The sequence below is a fragment of the Eurosta solidaginis genome, chromosome 3, assembly GCF_040869045.1.
Source record: "Eurosta solidaginis isolate ZX-2024a chromosome 3, ASM4086904v1, whole genome shotgun sequence".
NCBI lineage: Eukaryota > Metazoa > Arthropoda > Insecta > Diptera > Tephritidae > Eurosta > Eurosta solidaginis.
The window spans coordinates 20,190,925-20,213,537 of NC_090321.1; the positions used below are offsets into that span (position 1 = coordinate 20,190,925).

General features: G+C 40.7%; 1 protein-coding gene across 2 annotated transcripts in view; it reads left to right on the forward strand.

The window, feature by feature from the left end:
* The window catches only part of a (arc), a 232,804-nt gene that overhangs the window by 105,569 nt on the left and 104,622 nt on the right, over positions 1 to 22,613 (forward strand). The window contains exon 2 of one of the 2 annotated variants that reach the window (XM_067771209.1): positions 13,332 to 13,378. The exons of the other annotated variant lie outside the window; for it this stretch is intronic. The gene's annotated coding sequence lies outside the window, so the exon portion shown is untranslated. The remainder of the gene's footprint in view (positions 1 to 13,331; positions 13,379 to 22,613) is intronic. 2 annotated transcript variants of the gene reach the window in all.

The following is a 22,613-nucleotide window of genomic DNA, read 5'->3' on the forward strand; positions in this document are numbered from 1 at the left end:
ACCAATCCTTCTCAAATTTGGTAGGAGCATAGATTCTATGACGGTAACTGTTCTCTGTGAAAATGGGCGAAATCGGTGGAAGCCACGCCCAGTTTTTATACACAGTCCACCGTCTGTCCTTCCGCTCGGCCATTAACACAATAACTTGAGCAAAATCCGATATATCTTTACTAAACTTAGCCCACGTACTTACCTGAGCTCACTTTTTCTTGGTATAAAAAATGGGCGAAATCTGACCATAACCACGCCCACTTTATCGATATCGAAAATTACGAAAAATGAAAAAAATGCCATAATTCTATACCAAATACGAAAAAAGTGATGAAACATGGTAACTGGATTGGTTTATTGACGCAAAATATAACTTTGGAAAAAACTTTGTAAAATGGGTGTGACACCTACCATATTAAGTAGAAGAAAATGAAAAAGTTCTACAAGGCGAAATCAACAGCCCTTGAAATCTTGGCAGGAATACTGTTAGTGGTATTGCATATATAAATAAATTAGCAGTACCCGACAGATGATTTTCTGGATCACCTGGTCCACATTTTGGTCGATATCGCGAGAACGCCTTCACATATACATCTAAGGGCCACTCGCTTTTAAAACCCTCATTAATACCTTTAATTTGATATCCATATCGTACAAAAACATACCAGAGTCACCCCTGTCCCACCCTAATGGCGATATCTCGAAAAGGCGTCCACCTATAGACCTAATGCCCCCTCCCTCTTAAAATGCTCAGTAACACCTTTCGTTTGATACCCATATCGTACAAACATTCTAGAGTCACCCCTGGCCCACCCTAATGGCGATATCTCGAAAAGGCGTCCACCTATAGACCTAGTGTCCACTCCCTCTTAAAATGCTCAGTAACACCTTTCGTTTGATACCCATATCGTACAAACATTCTAGAGTCACCCCTGGCCCACCCTAATGGCGATATCTCGAAAAGGCGTCCACCTATAGACCTAATGCCCACTCCCTCTTAAAATGCTCAGTAACAGCTTTCGTTTGATACCCATATCGTACAAACATTCTAGAGTCGCACCTGGCCCACCCTAATGGCGATATTTCGAAAAGGCGTCCACCTATAGAACTAAGGATTACTCCCTTTTAAAATACTCATTACCACCTTTCATTTGATACCCATATCGTACAAACACATTCTAGAGTCACCCTGGCCCACCCTAATGGCGATATCTCGAGAAGGCGTCCACCTATAGACCTAATGCCCACTCCCTCTTAAAATGCTCAGTAACACCTTTCGTTTGATACCCATACCGTACAAACATTCTAGAGTCACCCTTGGTCCAGCTTTATGGCGATATCTCGAAAAGGCGTCCACCTATAGAACTAAGGATTACTCCCTTTTAAAATACTCTTTATCACCTTTCATTTGATACCCATATCGTACAAACACATTCTAGAGTCACCCTGGCCCACCCTAATGGCGATATCTCGAAAAGGCGTCCACCTATAGACCTAATGCCCACTCCCTCTTAAAATGCTCAGTAACACCTTTCGTTTGATACCCATATCGTACAAACATTCTAGAGTCACCCTTGGTCCACCTTTATGGCGATATCTCGAATAGGCGTCCACCTATAGAACTAAGGATTACTCCCTTTTAAAATACTCCTTACCACCTTTCATTTGATACCCATATCGTACAAACACATTCTAGAGTCACCCCTGGCCCACCCTAATGGCGATATCTCGAAAAGGCGTCCACCTATAGACCTAATGCCCACTCCCTCTTAAAATGCTCAGTAACACCTTTCGTTTGATACCCATATCGTACAAACATTCTAGAGTCACCCCTGGCCCACCCTAATGGCGATATCTCGAAAGGGCGTCCACCTATAGACCTAATGCCCACTCCCTCTTAAAATGCTCAGTAACACCTTTCGTTTGATGCACATATCGTACAAACACATTCTAGAGTCACCCCTGGCCCACCCTAATGACGATATCTCGAAAAGGCGTCCACCTATAGACCTCATGCGCACTCCCTCTTAAAATGCTCAGTAACACCTTTCGTTTGATACCCATACCGTACAAACATTCTAGAGTCATCCCTGGCCCACCCTAATGGCGATATCTCGAAAAGGCGTCCACCTATAGACCTAATGCCCACTCCCTCTTAAAATGCTCAGTAACACCTTTCATTTTATTCCCATATCGTACAAACACATTCTAGAGACACCCCTGGTCCACCTTTATGGCGATATCTCGAAACGGCGTCCACCTATGGAACTAAGGATCACTCCTTTTCAAAATACTCATTAACAGCTTTCATTTGATACCCATATCGTACAAACACATTCTAGAGTCAGCCCTGGTCTACCTTTATGGCGATATCCCTAAATGGCGTTCATCCATAGAACTATGGCCTACTCTCTCTTAAAATACTCTTTAATACCTTTCATTTGACACACATGTTATACAACCACATTCCAGGGTTACCCCAGATTAATTTTCCTTATTTTGTCTCCATAGCTCTCAACTGAGTATGTTATGTTCGGTTACACCCGAACTTAGCCTTCCTTACTTGTTTTTTGGTATTTTTGCATGTATCACTATCACTACATATTATAAAACAAAGTCGCTTTTTCTGTCCCATGTCCCTTTGAATGCTCAAACCTTTAAAACTACGGAACGGATTTTCATGCGCTTTTTTTTTAATAGATAGACTGATTGAAGTTTGTAGATTGTATAATAACATCCATTAAATAGTGGAGAAATACTGTTATTTTTGAAGTTTCTAATGTGATGTATATATGTACATATATAAGAGAAAGTGGTGTTAGTTACACTATTTATAACTCAAGAACGGATGAAAAGGTTTGGGTGAAAATTGGTGGAGGGGTAGCTTAGAACCAGGAGACAGAAATAGGTTACTTTTTATCCCATTCTGGATAGGGTCTTGAGATCACAATGTGGACCTGGGTAATCCCGGGATATGTTCGTAAAATGTGGGCATCAAATGGAAGCGGTTTATGGGTACTTTGATACGGGGTATTTTTCGTACCCGTGGGTGAATAGGGTCTCGAGATATAGGCCAAAATGTGGACCCGGGTACCCCTAGAATGTGTTTATAGAATATGGATAGCAAACGAAAGCTGTTGATGAGTGCTAAAGTACAGGGTAATTTTCATATCTGTTTGTGACTAGGGTCTTGAGATATAGGCCAAAACGTGGGCCGGGGTAACACTAGGATGTGTTTTTACATTACGGGTATCAAATTGAAGCTGTTGATGTGTGCTTTAGTACAGAGTAATTTAAACCGCTGGGTGACTAGGGTCTCGAGATATAGGCCAAAACGTGGACCCGGATACCCCTAGAATGTGTGTGTAATATGATATCAAATGAAAGCTGTTGCTCAGAGCTTTAAAGTAATTTCCATTGTGATATTCGATTTAGTCGAATCAACCTGGCAAAACTGATAAATAGGCATGCAAAGCCGAAAAAAGCATGAATTGGTAATACCCACATACCTATTTAAATACGTCCTATTCGATTTGTCTGAAATTTGGTATATAAATTTGCCTATATTAGTATTTACGATCCTTTTTTCGGGGAAGTAGACCAGAGACGGGCTGGGAATGCGATTAGGACTAGGATTGGGACTGAGACTCGGAGTGGGACTGGAACTCGGAATGGGACTGGAATATAATACATACCACCCTGGGGGACTGGCAATAAGGGATGAAGAAGAATTGGAAAAACTTGAGAGAAGAGAAAAGGGGGAAGGATAAGGAGACTGAGAAAGAGATATAGTGAGACGAAAATAGAGATAGATGAAGCGAAAGAGACGGAGGGAGGAGTGAATAAAATGATTAAGAAGAAGTGAAGAGGGGAGGACAGAGTTAGAGAGCAAAAGCTTATTAAAATGTATACAGGTAGACCAAATTTAGGGCAGAACAACGTCTGACGGGTTTGCTAGTGTCTTTATATAAGGAGACATTTTTCACTGATTTTTGTCCATTTATATAAAGGAAGTGCTTAAAATTTTTTTATTTAATTTTTTTTTCTTATTTTTTTATTTATTTATTCGTTTTCTTATGCACATTAAACTCTTAACTGCAGCATTTTTGAAAGAGTTTTGAATCTTTTTCACTTTGTTAAATTTTTGTTAAGATCAAGACACTTTGAATGCTCTATCTAGCCAATATGCTGTATAAAGGTCTATGGTGTGAAGGAGTAGGTGTTATATGGGGAGAGGAAAAGGGAGATATAGACAGCTAGAACAAGGAAAAAGTAAAGATGCAGCGGAACAGTAATTGCAGTATGAAGTGAAAAAGGTAGCAGAGTAATAGAAGGCATAACAACTGGATATTGAAGAGCAGTAGTACGATAAAATGTAATACCAACACAAAGAGAAGAGATAGAGTTAGCGATATAGTTGTAAATAGAGTACTTCTATTTGATAACGATGGAGGACAACGAAGGCACAACATCTTCGGCGGCGTACTTCTCGGAACTGTGCTGGGGCTAACACTAAGAATAAGATGGACGAAGGCGTGTTAAAGATCAACGTTCAAAGTCGACACACAAGTTGCCGACTATGAACACGATATTATGGTAAAAGGAATATGCTGACGAATATGTGGCTGAAGATGGCAATGAGAGAGAAGTGCTTTAGATAAGCTCAAAGCGGACTGCGGATGAGTTTATCCTTACCATTGGAGGTTATCATATAAATTCACTAGACCTGTTTGATACGGTCAACCACGGCACGTTACGGCAAGACTTGGAAGGGTCCTCCCTTCCTCCAAGTCTCAAAAGGTGGACCGTAAATTATCTGGATTTTGTTTAAATTCTATATATCGAAGCTACCTTCACCACCAGAAGGAGCCACTATCGTTTCCTTCGCTACCGAGTGCCTTACACCCAAAAATTTTGGGTGTGACTTTCGATCAGGATCTACATGTTAAATAGCATGCAACAGCAATTGTTCCCTAAATCCAGAGCCGTAATATAATGCCTAAATCTCTTGCCGACAGCACTTGGGGTAAAGAAATGAAACGCTTATTAGCACTTACAAAGCAATTGGCCGGCTGATTGCATGCTACGCGTCCCCGATATGGTCGCCAAGCCTAAAAGTTACTCAATGGAAAAAATACAGGCCTGCTAAAATACTGCCCTCAGAATCATCTTCTTATCTCCCCAGAGCAACACCTACATAATTAGTCGAGAGTACTCTCCATCAGGGAGAGAAATGAAATGCTGAACAACCAGTTTCTGTTAAATACCCCGGAACGTAGGCATCCCAACATACATCTAATTGATGAGGCCACACCTTCCAGGGGCTGAACGGGTCATTTCCGTAAGCATTATGAGGAAACACGATGCGTGAGAACTCAGCCGTATGAAGTAAAAAACACAAGCAGGTCTTCAGTGATGTCCACAAACAGGCGCCGGACCTCTATGCTAGAAATTGGCCGGCGAATTGTGTTCTTAAAAAAAATACCCAAAACTCCCAGAAGATGAACGCACTCTCCCTAGGGAAATGGGCGGCACTCTATCGCAACTTCGATCTAGGTACTGTAACAGGTCAAACTCTTACCTATCCAGAATCAACCCCAACATACAAAATGTATGTCCTGCCTGCAATGTGTCCTCACATTACACCAACCTCCTCTTCATTTGTAATGTGGAACCAACGCCCCTAACACTCCTCTCACTATGTTCCACCCCTATTGAACCTGCAAGTTTCCACTGACTCCCGTTAGAGGACATTGATCACAATTTTTGATCGGTCGCACCTATTAAATTCAAAGAAGTACTTGAAATATTGAAAAGTAAACATTGATCTAAAACTAACTTTCAAGGCAGTGGGAGAAAAAGAGAATAAGGCTAGTGCATCCCTTGCGCGAACAATGCCTAGAATGTGAACGCCAGATGAAGCTACCCGTCAGCTATTGTCCACAGTAACCAGCTTAATAATATTATACGCAACAATAGGTTGGCATTAATTGTAATTGACACACCAAAAAAATATATTAGCAATATACCGACCTACAGCTATACGAAAGCAAGTGTTATTAGGATGGCCGGTTTTATCTGAAAAAATCTCAGTAAATCTGCTGTTGCGTGAACTGTAACACATTGTAGTCCAACACTCATATAAAATCGCCAGAAAACGCATAGTCACGAACAACAGTAATGTGGTAAAAGCGATGGGGGTAGTCGAGCAAAGAGTGCTGGACCTACATTTTAATTGGGAATATAGTTCAATGTTACAGCGGATATGTACCGAACTAATTACTATCTTACACAGATATTAATTGTGTTTACGGGAGTAATTAATATTTCTTTTCCTTTGCATGCAGAGACTCACGGTTCAATGAAGAATTTAGTTCCCCAACTGTGCAAACACATGGACTTTTGGACTTTCATAGTTATGGACACGATTTATGAGTGATGAATGGATGCGCATGCGAAGCAGTGGCGAATAAATCGCTTTTAATTTACGCTCCGTGACGTAATTCCTAACGGCGGACCCATGGGATGTGTACACATCAACTGGACTGGTTTGGCTTCATTTAGCCAATAAAATCCAATGGGCTGCCACAACTTCAAAGAAAAAATAAATGATAGAGATAGAGAAAGATGAGGAAAAAGAGAAATTGAAATAGAAAGAGGACGAGGACCAGGACAAGAGTTCGGCTAAACGCATGTGCTCCACCTTGTGTCAGAAATATGTGGCATACTTTAAGTGATAGTGTCTATCCATTGTTTGCTCAGCCAACTCAATGATCACAGTTGTACGGCAGAACTTTGACATACAAGAACCTGTGATGCCAAGAAATCTGCGTGTTGCTGTGCCTGTAACTTAAAATATGTTTATTCTAATATAGCTTGGAAAACGATCCTCTTCTACAACACTCTTTAGGTTGTAGCTTGAATTGCCGTTTGGCTTGAGTAAAAACTAAACTCTTCAATTCTAACCATGAAATTTACTATAATCTTAATCGGGACCAGCTTTACTTGAAAGGTGTTGCAATGCTATGGCCTCATCTTGAAATCCTGATAAAAAAACTGCACTTCTTCCTTAAAAAAATTCACTTAACCACTGTCGTAGATAAATTCACTGCCTCATTCCTCTATATGGAAATAACTTGCAAAATCTATCGAAATGGACACACAATAGATAATCTATCTAGTTTGCAAACAAGTCAATGGTGATAAGAATCCTGGAGTACCCGTAAATTGCAAACATAATGAAAACGGGTTTATATTGTGTACTTCATTCAATAGCAAAGCGGTCAATGCACTAGGAACTTCGCTGACTCCAACCAAATATGTATGCTGTACTGATGCGCTGTACTGATACCGTTTAGCAGTGCTAGTCGTCTTCAGGGCATTCCACTAGAAAGCACGCTATGAAAGATAATCATTTTGACTATTGTTAATTTATAGCAGTCAATTCTGAAGCATTACTTAACGTCCGAGGCATTTGAATACCTACTAAGCCATCTTTCGCGACCATTATCGGCTAACTCTACGAGACACTGAGGGTCAGTTTAGGTTCACTCTGTCTAGGATAGCCACATCATCTGAATAAGCAAAGGTTCGGACGGGTATTCTCGTGCTAATTGAAAAATAAATTATACTTTCAAATTAAAATCTAATACAAAAACATCTAATACAAAAACAATATAAACAAAGAAAAATTCAGTGTTTGCTCAATATATAAACATCTCCAAATTATTGTCATAACTCATTAAAATTAAGCAATCAATTTATTGCCATAGCAACACACTCCTAAAAAACGCATCACTTGCCACATTTCAGCAGCACATTAAAACAACCAAAAAAATATAGAAAGTAAGTGAATTATACAGCTTTAGCATCTTAAATTTTTTTTATTACCAAGCAACAAGCCAGGCCAGCTTACGTCGACACCACAGCAGCAGCAACAGCGCGAATAGCAGTTAGGCATGTTGCCGCAACAAGTTGCAACGCATGATATGCCATTTAAACGCCTGCTAAACAACCTGTGTAGGCACGACTGGCTAGAAGACGCGCCGCGATAACTTTCCATTTTAAAATTTTTGTACAAAATTTCCACAACAACAACAACTAAAATAGCAGAAACCACAAGAGCATTAAAAGTGTCTAAACTCAAGCCACAAAACTAGCAAACATAAACGACTTTTTTTTGTTTCTATTGAACATTTGTTGTTATTGTCGTACTTTTAAAGTACTATGTATTAGTTTTATTGTAGTTGTTGTTGTTGCTTATTTGATGTTGTAAGCAATTTTTTATTACCAATTCGGAAAATTGCATATTCAAACGTTTGTGTCTACATGCGCACGTCTAGCCGCTTAAGACGAACTGAAAATTGAACTGTCGGCTTAGGCCGTCAACAAGAAAATAACAAATATAACCGCAACAAAAACAAAAAGGAGTAATACCACCATGCAACTTGTTGCCGTCTGTGGCATGTTTGTGGCAACTTGCATTTTCATCTTCTCACTTTTCAAATTTATGACCATTGCAAATTTTAGTAGACAAATTTTCCTGTCTGCCTGCTGTTGCAATGGTGCAACGCATCTCCTTTGGGTTGTTAGTTTTTTATTTTTTGTGTCTTTGGCATTTTTTACGGCCTTAAGGTTAGTAGTTGTTGTTTTTTGTTTATCTTTCACAATTTTTTTTAAGCGTTATCGTTAAGGTTTTTTGTTTTTTTTATGCTTTTTGTTTTGCTCCAAGTGAACTGGCGAAAATGATTACAAATTTTCGTCTTTTTATTGATTTTATTAAATTTTTTTAATGCTGACAACCGGTTGCTTACATTGTGTTTAAGTCACTTTGGGCGCTATAAGCCGCACATAAATTGATGAAAATGAAAGTGAAATTGAATGAGGCAATTTAGAGGTGTTGCAATAGCGTCCCAGTGGGAAAGTAGTTTAAGAAAACTTAAACCTACACACATTTATAGTCTGGAAGTGCTTAGAGAGGCTTCTACTTAGGGAGCATCTAGGCGTGGCTTAGTTCGCATGAATAACAATAAAATTTCGCAACACACTAACACCATCTTATGACAATCCCAGCAAAAAGTGGCATCAGCAATAAGGAATGCTGGTTTCACTCCTGACAGATAAACCTCAAAATGAGGCAAAAAGAGCACATCATGCATCAAAAAATAAAAAAATAAATGTTGCCTAAACTTAAAGGAACCTCAAAAAAGAACCCAGCTCTAGTCGATAAATTTTCGTAATATTTTTAAATAAACTGGATTTTATTATAAGCTTTTATTTACTTTCACTTGGCTGATGTTTGTAATCAAATTTTGCAAGTTAAATTTGATACAATTCCCGATGTCCGATTGAGCTGCGATTTTGCACACATGTATAACTCCCATGACAATGCAATATTACTTTGCGAGAATTCGATAAATTAATCGATAACAGAGTTATCGATAAAGATTTGTGTTCACAAGGTAATAAAGCCTAAGTCCTTTGTTTAGAGGGATGGTGAATAACCTACAGCGGTTCAAGAATGAGGTAACTTCGCTTTTTTTGTGTAAACAACGAACGTAGAAGTTAGGCTGTTATTCCTCAATGTTGCATACTTTTCTGCGCACTTGATTTTGCTTTACAGCCGAATTCTAGGCTTAACTATTATCCGGCGGGGTAAACGGTTATCGGTATAAACCGATATGAATAAATGAAAAATGTGATGTGAAAAGATAACGAAAAGGAAAAGTACAGCGATACGAGGGTGCACCGCCATATTTAAGCTTGTGACCTAAACACCCACAGAGCAGAGATCTGCAATGAGTAGTTGTAAACTGAACGCGACATAGGCTAAGTCACAATAAAATATGATTTTAAGTTAGTTAGCACTGCTTGACACAATTTTATATGTGCTCTCTGTCAAAAATGCTTCAACTAACTAAGTCAAATTTCATTTCGATTATGAATATGCGCCAATATATTCGCATCATGATATAAAAAATCGTGTACTCATACTCTGTCAGGGTTATTTAAACTTAGCAATTCGTAACAGTAATTTGGTTGAGAGACTTTTTCATCGTGATACCGTGTTAGCGTTGAACATGAAAGATCTGACAACCGAAGATGCTGATATCCGAAGTGAAACCACTTTTGGCAAACACATACGATATGTTTTCTCGAAAATCTGTATATTCATATGTATGTATGTATGTATTTAACGTTTTGTTGTTGCAAAAACACGTGAACATGTGTATGCACATATATACAAATTCATTTGAATGAGTTGAACAAAGCATGGGGCGCATTCCAAAAGTACAACTGCAGGCGATTCACTCAACGTTTTTATCGATTGGTTGTTGACAGTTGGCTCAACGTATCGTTTCAAAAGCACAATTTCTTTCACTCAGCTGATAACTGATTATTAGCAAGATCAATTAATTGATGGAACAAAAAAGAATGATCAGATTGGTGTTAATAATATAATACAGTCAGACATTAACAAAACAGGAGGTATTCCAAAAGAACTAGAAATATTTGTTGGTGCTAAATTTATGTTCAGATCTAACGTTGACGTTGCTAAGGGACTTGTAAATGGAGCAATAGGTCACATCACGGAAATTATATGGCCATATTACAGACGTGCTCAACTATACCACAACGATATACCATCGGTTCGCGTAGACTTTGGTAACGATGGCGTTCACATAATACAGCCTAAATCAATTCCATTTCCTTCCAAATTTAATCAAGGCATAGCTGAAAGAAGAATGCTCCCTATTGTCTTTGTCGCGGGCTGCAACTGTGCATAAAATGCAGGGAACTACTGTAGATCATGCTGTTATTTATCTAGGCTGCAAATTATTTGCTGCTGGTCAAGCTTATGTGGCTGTAAGCCGAGTTAGGTCTTTAGCAGGTCTTCGAATGGAAGAACTTGACTGTTCAAAGTTGACTTCGAAGAAACCTTGTAATGTTGATGCATTAAAAGAAATGAATGGGATGAGAAACGTTACAAATAACTAAGTAAAGATTACATAACTAATTTAAACAATATTTTACCCTACTAAAAATTAAAAAAAATTGATATTTTAATTAAAGTTAAGAAAAAAGCCTTTCTAAGAACAAGCTTTTATTACTTGTTCGTAAAACGAACTAAAATTAAAAAATAAAATTAAAGAAAAAAAACTTTTTTTAAAAATAAGCTTTTATTATTGGTTGATAAAATTAACTAAAAAGTAAAAAAATAAAATTAAAGAAAAGAAATATTTTGAAAATAAGCTTTTATTATTGGTTAATAAATAAGTCGATAGAATTTGGGCTCAGGAAAAAAAGTTCCACTACGCATACCAAAAAAATAATTTTTCAGCCTGCGAAATTTGATTTTTCGACTTTGATTTTTAAGGTTTTTTTCATGACCTACTCAAAAAAATTTTCATTTGATTGTAAAATTTTCCTATATACCCTTTCCCACCCAAAAATGTCCGCTTAAAAATCAAATAAAAATTTTTTAGTAGGTCATGAAAAAAACCTTAAAAATCAAAGTCGAAGAAAAGTAAAAAAAATCAAATTTCGCAGGCTCGAAAATTATTTTTTTGGGTACGTGTAGTGGAACTCCTGAGCACAAATCCTATCGAAAATCGATTGCTTGATATCGGTTAACTTTCGTCCATACAAATTGACCCAGGTTAATATATTGTAACGAATTTACTGCAATTTCCCTTATTTGCAATCCTCTACAAAGGTTCAAATCACTAAACTGTTGAATAAATAACTCCACTATTCAATAATGCAAAATGGCCTTTATTAAAATACTTCACAATAGCACTTATAATTCGCAACTGTAGCCTGCTTATTTCAAACTGATTGATAGCTTAAAGGAAACTGATATCTCTCCTCCACTGTTGTCGCCCTTTTATACTGTCCGACCTCCTCGTTGCATATTTCTAGGCTTTTCTAATTCCAGAACTTATTATTTAGTTATAAATTTCTCAGCTACAAGTACCGATGTATAATTTTTATAGCTTCTCTCATACCCCATGCGCTTGTATGTGTGAGTTACAATTCCACAATCACAATTGCATACCTTTAGGAACATTTCAGATAAGATATCTGCATGTGCTTGTGCGTTGCTCTCAGCTGCGTGTCCCTACATATGTGTAAACATAATGATTGATTCGTTTATGTATGTAGATACGTAACGATTGATTTATGGATGTGCATGCAAGGCGCTGCTTAGCATCGGCTTAGAGATGACAGCACCCCTTAGTTTTGCTAATATTCGTAACAATATGTACATAATATTCCAAATATAAACCGATTCCCCAAAATCTTAAATGGAGACGAATGTTCCGAACATACGGAATGAATAAATGAACATGCTCAACGAGTACATTTCGTTATGGCATCTCCATTATTTAGTAATAACATTTTTACGTGAAACGATTTACTAGTCGAGTTTTTGATGTTCAGCGGTGCATTTTGAATTGGTTTAGGGGGTCGTATGTTCATAGGTTTACGAAAGTGCACGATTCCTTGGTGTCCGTACTTTTCATAAAACCTATGTTCAGCCACACTAATAGATCATGGCATGGTTAATTAATTCATCATAAAATTAAAAAAAAAAATGTTCTAAGGAATTATGCAGTTCAGTAGTTATCGGGTATTTGTAAATTGATTGCTTCCTATTCCTATTACTTATATTTTGCGAAAAATCGCAAAGAAATACAGTTAACGGATGTCAATTCGATTTGGGAGCAAAATGACTTCAATTGTCAAAAAATGTGTTAGTCGAGCCAACCTCTTGTTGTTGAATCATGCTACCTGATTAATACAAGTTATAATTTTTTGGAACTTTTTCTTCGACCGAGCCTAAGGCACCCCAGCATAAAGTGCATCCTAACCAATAACAACCCCCCATAATTAGGTGCAATCATTGATTCGGTCAACTGAAACGCCTTTTTATTAATCAAAAATTTAGCTTTCATTTTTAAAGCCAAACAAATGATTTATATTCATTGGTGTGATTGCATGCCGATTAAGCTCTGCATTTCCGTGAATCATTTGTAGCGTGAATATCATTAAATTAAGCAGTTCAATCAGCTTACTAAACAAAACAAACCAAACATTTCACTTCCGTTTCGGCAGTCAATTTGCTTTGTTAATAACAGCAGTGACGCGTCTGGCGCTAATGAAACGTGTGTGAATGTGTGAATGAATGAGTGAATGAAAAAGAGTTAAATGTAATTTTCGACCTCAATATGTCTATAGTGTGAAGCGTTTTGAAGCCTAATATAGAGTACTTTAACCTAATTTAAGTCACACCAGCTTAATTTTCATTAACAAAATGTTGTTTTCTTTACTTTCAGGTACGCTCAAAGAGTTGGTGCTTTATTGCTTTTAAATTGAGACATCTGTAAGTAGTTATTTACAATATCGAACTGAAGTATAGCGATGTAAGTTTTTATGAAATCACGTCAATACAAATTCTTATATTTTTCTTTTCAAATTTTATACCTGAAAACACGCAAACCAATCTTAAAAACTTTTTTAGAAAAGTTCGGAGACTACAAAAGAATTTCGACTTCGAAAAAATCAGTTTCAACATAATTTTTATTTGTGCAGCATCGAACAGAAATATCGCAGTGGCTATGTTAATAGAACTCCGCAGCTAAGTTTTTTTTGATATCTAAGAAAACAAGTTCTATGAATTTTGTATCTAAAACTGTGCAAACCAAACTCAAAAATGTTTTCGAAAATTCGTAAATTCGAAAAATTCGTGCATTCGAAGAAACTTTGCAAACATTTCGAAATTTTTCTTTTCAGTTTTACACATTTTTTTGAGCATGAACTTTTGTAGCGCAATCAATTCTCTAAAATTCATACAGATTTTTGAAAATTTTTTTTTCTGAAAGGTGTTTTATATTTTTATATTCGTTTTGCCGGCTCGAGGTCAATTAAAAAATAAACACAAGTTTTCATTTTAAAAAATAAACACAAGTGTTTTATATTTTCCACCATACGAAGAGCGCGTAGCTTCATTTTGTATATGGAAGAAAATCTGGAGCATCTATCGGAGAAATTTTTTTTTAAATTAATGAAAATTTTGAGAACCTACAAATTGTACTTTATGAGACTAAAATTGATTGGGTAACAAAACTACATTCATAAAAAAATTCAGAAAACTCAAAATAAAAATTTCGAAATTAACGTAACATTTTTTTTGAATTTTCAAATTTTTTTCGAAAACGTTCTTTGATTGGTGTGCATAGTTTCTGTTACAAAAACTTGTTGAAATTTTTTTTTAATCAAAATTAATATAAAGAACTTAGTTGACGAATTTTGATAAAGATAGGCACTGCTATTTTCTTGGAGTTACAATAATTTACTATGTCGAGGACTGCTCGATAATGGCAACAGCACCTAGCCCTTCAATTGATGAATTAGTTTAAAGAATAAATAGCTATCTCCCCGATCTTTCAAGTTTCTTCACCTCACGCAACCTGGCATTATCACCGAAAAAATCCATGACCACTCTGTTTACGACGTAGAAGGAACAGATGCCGCAAATATTGGACGTTCACGTCAATGGTGTCAAACTACCGACTTTCAGTCAGGGTAGGGGTACGTTCTATTATGCTCTGACCTTCAAGGCGCATGCCACCGAAATTGTATCGCTTGCCGGCAGCACCTGGGGGAATGATAAAGTAACGTTGCTAACCACGTACAAAGCAATTGGCCAGTCGCTCATGAGCTACGCGTCATAAGTTTGATCGCCTGATCTTAAAAGCACATACTGGAAAAGGCTGCAGGCCTGCCAAAATGCTGCTATCAGAACTGCCACCGGATGTCTCCTTATGACCCCCGAACACCACCTAGATAGTGAGGCCAAAGAGCTGAACAATAAAGAGCACAACGAAATGCTGAACCGGCATTTTGCTAAATTATCATAAACCAGGACATCCTAACGAACAAATGCTTGATCTAGCCCCATCTCCACGTGGGTTAAGGGAACATCTCCATAAGCACTATTGCGAGGTCCCACACCAGCCAACACAGCCGTTTGATCCAAACAAGCATTAGCAGGCCCTAAGCCAAATGCACCCAGAATCGGTAAACACGTTTGCCAGAACTCGCCCAGTGAACCCTGTTATAAATATGCAATATCCTACCCTTGCGGAAGAAGAAAACACACTACCAAGGGAGACACGAGTCACCCTGGCCAACTTTGTTCTGGATATTGTAACAGGTTAAACTCTTACTTGTCCAGAATCCACGTCGACATATTTATTGTATGTCCTGCATGCGATGTGTCCCCACATGGCACCAACCACCTTTTCAATTGTAATGTGGAACTTACGCCTCCAATACCAATCTTCCTATGGTCCACCCCTGTTGAAACAGCCAGTTCCCTTGGCCTCCAATTAGAGGACTTTAATGAAATTTATGAGTGGTCGTGCCCATTGAATGGGGCGAAGCACTGTTAACAAAACAACATTTTCGTGTACGCTGCTGTATCAATAAAAACTACTTTTCTTTTATTTGATATTATGGCCTACTTACTAAATTTACCTCTGCAATACCAATCACGTTATAAACATTGAACTTGAACCTTTTCTTGCATACAAAATTGCTCAACGAAAATGATAATAAAAATAGACATAATTGATATCTAGGCTTTTATTGTTTACATATCTATTATGAGCATTCAAAAATGGTATTTACTTGCTTGTATATTTGAAGTTAATTGTTTATTGAAAGAGGTTAATGATTCTAGTTTTTCTTGTTTCACAATTATGAACCTAAATTTTTAGCATTCTTTTGTGGTTAAGTTTCAGCAACAAAGAAGTAAAAACGAAATAGTTTTTCTGTTGTGAAACGTATGAATGTAAAATCAAATACAAAGTAGCTACAAAATACAAAGTAGCTACAATATGTACGTTTGATGAAAACTGTAGGATTAAGAAGTAATTTGTATTTAAGGACAGCACAATTTGGTTGTAGTAAGCTTCCATATATATTAGAAACATGCTGAATTCCTTTATAGAGCTACTGCACTGGTTGTAGTTGTTATATAGCGATAAGGACACTCACCGAAGACCTTGTGGAGTGTTATCGATGTGGATGGTCCTTTTCCGGATGCAGATCCGCTACGTTCCGGTAACAAGCACCATGAAGATTCTAGCCCAACAATCTCGGGAACGATTTGGTATGACCACATGCAACCTTCTAGGCCATACCGCCCTCCCACACCTTGATCAATCAGGAGTTCGGAGCCGCCAGAGCCTCAGTTTATGTTAATGAAACAGGATTCGCCATTGGTTTCACGGTTGTGCTGGTACTGTATGTGACCGCTTCTATGAACGATGGGTTTCCTTCTATAGCATTCACAATTTGGCGTTCTATCCCTCGCTGCGTGACTTTCACCGATTCTTTCGGAAAGGCGTTATTTTAGCTCACCACTGGTCCAATAGAGGCATTAGGTGCGGAGGAATTAAAGAACAACAACTCATTTGGTTTCACAATATTTTTATTGCGGCAGATTCTTCTGAAGGCAACACGAGCACTCGTAACATGGAATGTTATAAATAATTCATATATATACACAGATGTGTTGTTATTATTTATTGTATTCAAAGGAAAACCTTTGATTCGCATAAAATGAACAATTCGCACACGATATCTGTTGAACTTGCAAAAGACAAATTTAGCACACTTCTATGCTTTGCAAAAATAGAATATAAAGGAAGCGGATTGATTCGCTATAGAGCACAAACGCGCAGCAAAATTAGGCAACTTTTCAATAATATTTTCCGATTTTCAAAACTATTGTGCCAAACTAGATATATATAATTTTTCCGAAAAATATTTTTTTCTTAGCAAGTAAAACTGTTCGGCATTGGCGAAAGATGACAATAATAAAAAATAATTTAGCAAGGGTACAAAAGGTGGTGGTTTTCTGACAGGTCGGCGATCATGCCATATCGCCATTCTGTACTTGCGGCGAATTGAACTTGGTGGATTTTCGCGGTGGAGGCTGCCACACGTCCATTAGTGTTCCCAATAGGGAATTTAAAGGGTAAATACAATTCATGGATTATGCGGGTAATTCACTATAATACAATTCCATAATAAAATACAGTACAAGATACGGAATATATATAAATTCATCGATATACGTATGTACAAGGGGGAGATGGGGCGGTTGGCAGCCTACTCCGCGTAAGCATCCTGGCCCGCCTAGGCGTACTAAGCGCCTAACGTGTGCTGCAGCTCGGTCAGAGCCCGAACTGCTTCTTGAATTAATATTTTTCCAACTTTATGTTTGTAAGTTGACGTGCGCAATCCGGTGGCGGTGCATCGTATAGTGCGATTTTCTACATTTGATGGCCGTTGAGGTTGACATGCATTCGAAGAACGATGGGTGGCTGGTGGCTGGCGATGTCGACGATGAGCTGAGGAAATGCGACGGTGTAGCTCCGGGCGGCGTGATGTCGGACGAGCCTCCTGCTGTGGTGGAACGGCATATGACGGGTGGCGACCTCCGGTTTCCCGGTGTAATAGGGTATGATGGGGATGCCCGCAGACCCGGCAGCGTTCGGTGGAGGTGCACTCGTCGGTGCGATGGGACAGCGCCAAGCAATTGGTGCAATATTGATGTGCTCTAGCGATTAGTGCGCGTTGTTGCGGTTGCATGGCCAAGAAGGCAGGGCACCTCAAGAGGGCGTGATGCCGCATACACAATCGGCATTTCCGGTAGTCGGCCATCGCGGTATTGGTGTGTCGTGGCGGGGCTGTGGGCACTACGACTCGCGATTCAAGCGAGCGGCGTGGTGCGGGAACCGGAGGGCGCTGACGATCCATCTGTGAAAGAGAATATGAATGCGTATTAGTGGTATGTCTGAGAGGAAACGCCAGGTTAGGGACTGCCTGTGAGAGATACGGGATGATTAAGTTATGCTCTGAGATGGTATCGGTAGGTAATCTTAGTGGACTGTAGTTGGTTGGGGAGATGGTAGGGAACCGTGGGGTTCTGAGTCGAATTCCGCTGGTGGCAGGAAACACAATTTTGTGATAGGCCTGGTGAGCGCACCATTTTGCGTGCGTACGTCGACTACTCGGATATGGCCGTCTCTTCCTATATGGGTGTCTTCCACGCGTCCTAGGCGCCATTCGGTAGGGGGTAGGTTGTCTTCCTTAATGACGACTAGATCGCCGATCTTAGGGGGAGGTTGAGCGGTTTGCCATCGATAACGCTTATGTAACTCCATGAGATAGTCATTCTTCCAGCGTTTGCTGAATTGGTGATGTAAAACTTTCAACCGGTCCCACCGGTTGATCATAGAGAGGTGTTCATAGTTCGGCTCGGGGATGGCGAGAAGGGGTGCGCCTCGGAGAAAGTGGCCGGGTGTGAGGGCGGTCAGATCCGCTGGATCCTGGGAAAGCGGGGAGATAGGGCGAGAATTGAGAACGGCCTCGATACGAATTAATAGGGTTGAGAATTCCTCAAAGGTGAAGCTGTGTGTTCCGGCAACCTTTTTAAAATGGGTTTTAAAGCTTTTGAGGGCAGATTCCCATAATCCGCCCATGTGGGGTGCGCCGGGTGGTATAAATTTCCAATCGATGCCTTGTGGCGCATACTTTTGGACAATATCTGTCGAGACTTCGTTGAGGAAGTTGACGAACTCTACTTCGGTAGCTCGCTTAGCACCAATGAAGGTTGTGCCGTTGTCGCTCATCATTTGCTTCGGATACCCTCGACGCCCTACAAACCGGGCGAAGGCAGCGAGAAAAGCCTTACTAGTGAGATCCGAACACAATTCCAGGTGGATCGCCTTGGTAGTGAAGCAAACGAAAACGGCCACATAACCTTTTACGAGGGTTGGAGATCGGAGCATCGACGCTTTGATTTGAAACGGGCCGGCGAAGTCTACGCCAGTAGTAGTGAAGGGGGGCGCGAAAGTGCATCGTTGGGGGGGTAAAGCTGCCATTATTTGGGAATGCGTTTGTCGCTTATGAATGGTGCAGACTTTACATTGGAATATACATTTTTTCAGCTGAGGTTTGAGTCGGGGGGTATAGAATTCCTGCCTCATAGCTTGTTGCAGGAGGCGGAGGTCCGCATGGAGGAAGCTCTCGTGTAGAAACCTTATATAAAGGGTAGTAAATCTAGCCTTTTCGGGGAGAATGATAGGATGACACTCATTGTAGGTCATGTCGGCGTTTACTAATCTTCCGTTGGCCCGGAGAATCCCGTTTGTATCCAGGAAGGGGTCAAGTGCCAGTAGGGGACTTCGCTTTCCGATTGGTTTTGCATTTTCGAGGGAGGCTCTTTCGGAAGCGAAGAATTTCGACTGAGTCAAGCTCAGCAGACGGATTTTCGCGCGCATGACGTCGGCGTAAGAGAGGGCGGGATCGTTAGGGGTACGATTGCCTCCTACAGCATTTCTAAGCCGAGTTACAAATTTTAACACGTACGCTGTTACGCGTAGGGCGCGGGGATAGGAGGAGAACCGTTCCAAGAAGTCTTCTGACCCTTCCGCTGCATGCAGTGATTCGACTCGGCGAAGTTCGGGGGGTACAATATTTCTGGCCGTTGGTGTTGGCCAGTCCTCGGGGGGTCGGGAAAGCCACTCTGGGCCATTCCACCATAGCGATGAGCTAGCTAGCTCGAGGGGGGTGCATCCTCTGGTGCCCATATCTGCGGGATTATCCTTGCTGCGTACATGTCGCCAAGTGGCATTGCCGATGAGGTCGATGATCTGCGCAGTTCGATTGGAGACATAGGTTTTCCAGGAATGAGGTGGTTTCTCAAGCCAGGCTAAAACGATTTCGGAGTCAGACCACAGGGTTAACTTTCGCTGATTGAGGCCGAGATGGGATTGGACAACTGCGACTAACTTGGCTAATAAGACCGCGCCGCATAACTCTAGTCGTGGCAAACTTACGGTTTTTAGGGGGGCCACTTTCCCTTTAGAGACTAAAATGTGAGAGAATACTTGAGTTCCTACGGTGGTTCTTACGTAAAGTGTCGCGCAATAAGCCTTTTCCGAAGCGTCGCAGAAGCCATGGAGCTCAACTGGTTTATCGGGGTGGTAGTTTATCCAGCGTGGTATTTGAATATCCGAGATCGTTGGGAGATTGTCGGCGAACTGCGCCCACTTGATGAGACGGAGGGGTTTCACTGGCTCATCCCAGTCAGTCCCGTCTAGCCATAGCTCTTGCATCAAGACTTTTGCTTGGATCATAATTGGCGTTAGCCACCCTGCGGGATCGAAAAGTTTCGCAATGGAGGAGAGGATTTGCCGCTTCGTGGCTGCCGTGGATGCCGGATTTGAGTCGACGGTATACGAGAATGTATCCGTTAGGGCGTTCCACTGGATGCCCAGGGTCTTGGCGGTGCTAGTCTTTTCGAACTCGAGAAAGTTTGTTTCCAGCAGATCAGTTTTCGCTATTTTTTGGAGGATGTTGGGATGGTTTGCCGTGATCTTTTTTAGGGGAAAGCCGGCTGAATTGAGAGCGTCTATGGTCTCTGTTAGGGATTGCTCGGCTGATTGAAGATCATGACTGCCAGATAAAATATCGTCAACATACGTCTCGGATTTTAGTATTGGGGCTGCGCGTGGATGGGAATCGGCTATGTCTTTCGCCAGCTCGTGTAGAGTGCGAATAGCCAGGAAAGGCGCGCAGTTAACCCCGAAGGTGACCGTTTTTAACTTGTAGTCCTTTATTGGACTGTGTTCGGGGGTTCGGAATATTATCCGTTGGTAGTCTCGGTCATCGGGGTGCAAGAGAATTTGGCGGTACATTTTCTCGACATCGCCATTAAACACATATTTATATGTTCGCCATTTCAGCAACATAAGTCGGAGATCGGGTTGGAGGGTTGGTCCGGTACATAAAACATCGTTGAGGGAGTGACCGGAACCCGACTTTTTGGAGGCGTTGAACACAACTCTGACTTTTGTTGTCTTTTTGTCTGGCCTTACGACTGCATGGTGAGGGAGATAGAATGAGCAGTATTTACCCAGGGATTCTATTTCGTTGGGACTGCATTCTTCCATGTGGCCTAGGGACAGATATTCTTCGAGTACCTGGTCGTACTGCTGCTTGAGATCGCCCTTTTTTGAGAGGGAACGTTCCATGCCGTGGAACTGTCGTAGGGCTGCAGTACGGGACTGACCTAGGTCGATATCGTTCGGGAATGTTGGTTTAAAGGGGAGCCGAACCATATATCGACCGTCATCCATGCGAGTGGTTGTGCTTTGATAAAAGTCTTCGCACATTTTATCTTCTGGGGTTTCCACTCGCACTCTGGGTATTTCTTCGATTTCCCAGAATTGCCTTAGCTGTTCATTCAGCTGGACATTCGTCACTTCCCACGCTTGAGAGGAGTGTGATCCGACCTTTTCGGGGGTTTGGCCACTTATTATCCAGCCAAATATCGTGTTTTGTGCTAGCAGTGTGGGCGAGATCTTTTCTATTCCATTTAGCATTATTTGTGGGATAAGATCACTGCCTAATACCAGATCAATTTGGGAGGGGTTGTGAGTGTTCTGGTCTGCTAGCTTGAGATGGGACCATTTGCGCATTTGGTCGTTATTTAGCGTGAGTGTTGGGAGTTGCCTAGTGAGCCGAGGTAGCACGATTGCCTGGGCCTTTATTTTTACCTTGTGGTCATTTGAGACTAGGGTCAGTGAGCATAGCTTGTTGGAGGTTTGTACTACTCCGCCTCCCATTCCCGATATTTCAAATAGGGAGTGGGTATATGGGAGGCCTAGCTTGATTTGAGCTTTCGACGAGATGAAGCTACGCTCTGACCCTTGATCCACTAAGGCTCTGAGCCTGAAGCAGTCCCCTCGGTGTTCTATGGACACTATCGCTGTGGGGAGAATGATCTTGCTATCATTTTCCGCATACAAAGATTGAATGCGGGCAGCGTTTGAGGTGGTGGGAACTTCCTCGTTGGGATCGGGGTTGGTAACGTCCTGAGTAGTTGCTACTTGGGCTGCCGTTCTTCGAGGGCCATTGGTTTGGTGTGATATTCCGGTATCGTGGAGGGTGGAGTTGTAGCGACCTTGGCAGTATAGACACGTTCCTGTGCTTGTGCAATCTTTTACGAGGTGGGTCTATGACAGGCAGTTTTCGCAGAGATTGCTTTCTCTCACGAATTTTTTCCGTTCGGGGATTGCCAGCTTTTTATAATGCAAGCAGCTTTGTAGCTTGTGGGAGTTCTGCTTGCACTTTCTGCAGGCGTATACTTTTTGATGCTCGGCCATATGAGCATTTGTGCGAGTTTGAGAGTAGTTGTTGTTCTGCGGGGGGTTGCGGCTTTGGTTAGGGGTTTGAGCCTGCCTGAACTGGAGATTGTTTTGACTTGCGGGAGGCTTTGAGAAATTAGTGGAGGGTGGGTTATATCGGGTTTTGGCTGGTCGCCATTGATCCACCCTTTCCACTATCTCGTAGCGAGTAGTCAAAAACTGATCCATTTGGGGCCAGTTCGGTAGGTCTCTTCTGGAGCTTAAAGATTGCTCCCAAAGCGCAACTGTATTTGCCGGCAGTTTTGAGGTTACCAGATATATTAATATGGGGTCCCAACTGTCTGTCGAGACTTGTTGGGTTGCTAATATCTGGAGACAGTTATTAACGGA